The 2500-nt window shown below is 46.8% G+C and overlaps 1 pseudogene; it reads right to left on the bottom strand.

Moving 5' to 3' along the window:
* Window positions 1-2500, bottom strand: part of LOC120908167 — a 9152-nt pseudogene that overhangs the window by 2947 nt on the left and 3705 nt on the right.

Raw genomic sequence — 2500 nt, 5'->3', positions numbered from 1 at the left:
AGCCTTGAGGTACACCCGATGTGACTGCAATCTCTGCCGGTCCATCTGTGGTATCATACATCAGCACACGATTCCTAAAATAATCACCAATGATATCATAAAGATATTTAGGAGTGTTAATTCTCTGTAAAGCATTTGCAATCGCCAACCATGAAGCACTGTTAAAAGCATTAGTAACATCTAATGTAACAACCGCACAATACCGTCCACTGTATCTGTTTCTACTTCTAGCTACCGAAACAATGTCCACTACCCGTTGAATCGCATCAACTGTAGATCGACGACTTCTGAAACCAAATTGGTCGTCAGACAGTCCGTTGACCTCCTCGATGTGTGCATTTAGCCGTTGCACTATGATGCGTTCTAAACCTTTACCTGCCCCGTCTAGTAGACAAATGGGGCGAACTGAACCCGGTTCCCTGGTGGTTTGTTCGGCTTCGGTATTAACACCAACCTCTGCCTTTTCCACTCATCGGGGAACTTCGCGTTCTCTAAACAGCCTTGGTAAACCCTGCAATGCATCGGTTGCAGTCAACATACCAACTTTCAGCGCCTCATTCGGGATACCATCTGGTCCCGGCGCCTTCTTGTTGGGTAGTCTCCTGGCAACCGCAAGAATCTCATCATTAGTTACCCTTTCAAACTCTCGTGGCTGATCGATACGATATTCAGGCCACACCGTGTTTGGGTGAGTAGGAAAAGCTCGCTCACCACTTCCCTAAACTCGTCCAATGTCATGGTTCGGGGTCCAATCGAACCCTCGGCCACTTTCTTGAACGTATGATATACTATACCAAATGATGCGTTGTTCGCTGTTCCCAGGAACTCTTTCCACTTCCTCTGTCGGGTATGCTTGATCAATCGCTTGAGGGCATTCCGTGCCACCTTGAACTCGTCCCTAAAAGTAGAATAGAGATCAGTATTAAAAGCTCTTTGCGCTAATCGATCGCGGTGTTTGCACTCTTTGCGAAGTGCCTCAATCTCTAACGTCCACCAAAATGCACTCTTGTTAGGAGTGTACCTCTTACGTTTAGTCATCGTCGCATTACACGCCGTGACAAGTATACGCATTAAGTCTTCGCTTGTTGTGACCTCGGTCTCAAAAGCGGCTTGCATCATAACTTCAAATATATCTTTGCTAAAATACTTGATGCTCCATCCCGTTATGGGTCGGGACAGATTACGCACGCTTTGCGTCTCAAGATCTATTCGTATTGCACGATGATCAGAGTTCATATAGCTAGATAACACCTCCCACTTAAATGATCTTGCTACGGTTCGGCTCGCAAAAGTAAGATCAACTACTGACGTGCGCCCTGGTCCAACATAAGTTGGGGTGCTGCCGTCGTTCAATAAAATTGCGTCAATCTGCGCAAAGGTTGATAAAACCAACTCACCTCTTCGTTTCTGGGTTTCTCCACGCTCGCCAAGTTGGTTGTTCCAACTTGATGACCAAGCGTTGAAGTCCCCCGATAACGAATTTGTGGATACCGGTTACGGCCATTACCGTGTTATCCAACATGTTCTGGAACTCTTCCATACTAAATCTAGGTGGCGCGTAAACGCTAACCACTCGCATATCACCTATGTCAACTATCATTAAACCCTTCAGAGCCTTACTGACTACCTTAACTGGTAAGTCCGCGTTAACCACTACCGCTGCTGTGTTATCGTCGTTGCGTAACACTTTGACGTTGGTTGTTGCCAGATACGGATCTGCAATCAACACTATATCCGCAGATTCTTCCCTAATCGTTTGCCACATTAATTGAAATGCAGCATAACTATGATTCTGGTTATGTTGTAGCAACCTAACCATTATGGTCTAATCGTTCGCCTACGGGGACACATATAACTGCCCGTTGCGTGAAGGTTCTGTGACCTCGTACCGCAATCCAAACACTTGACAGAGTTGGTACAAGCTTGCTTCTTGTGTCCACTCAAACCGCATTTCCAGCACAGATTACTTCTGTCTGGTTCCCTACAATGGTAGCTCGTATGGCCTACCTTCCAACACTTATAGCATTTCTGCTCTTCCATAACCTCGCGGATATGGCATATCGACCAACCAACTTTCAGCTTTCCCAAATTCAAGAAGCTTTGAAAGTCTGGCAGCGATACGTTGATCCGTGCCCACTGCGTACCGGCCGCGCGGCCTTTCTTCATTTTGATACGATCTGTTTCTATCTCGATGTTGAGCTGTGCTTTGACAGACTCCGCAACCTCCTCTGGGGTGGTAATTTCATCGAGATGCATGATCTCAATCATTTTAGAAGGAGCTAGCGTTCTCACTGACGCCTTGCCCTTCACCGCTTCCTTAACCTTTGGGGCAATTGCACTAGCAGAACTACCCTGCTTAAGTTCTAGCAACATGCCTCCATTCTGGACCCGTCGGACCTTAGAGATTGTCTCTCCAACCGATTTAAGAGCATCGGACTGCTTCATTTCCTTGAGCAATTTCGCCAGCTCCTCGGAAGTGCAGTCCGATATCAGCAGAGCC

Source organism: Anopheles arabiensis (genome assembly GCF_016920715.1).
Source record: "Anopheles arabiensis isolate DONGOLA chromosome X unlocalized genomic scaffold, AaraD3 X_pericentromeric_contig0033, whole genome shotgun sequence".
Lineage (NCBI taxonomy): Eukaryota > Metazoa > Arthropoda > Insecta > Diptera > Culicidae > Anopheles > Anopheles arabiensis.
Note: the sequence above shows the minus strand (reverse complement) of the source record. Positions and strands in the feature narration are given on the sequence as shown.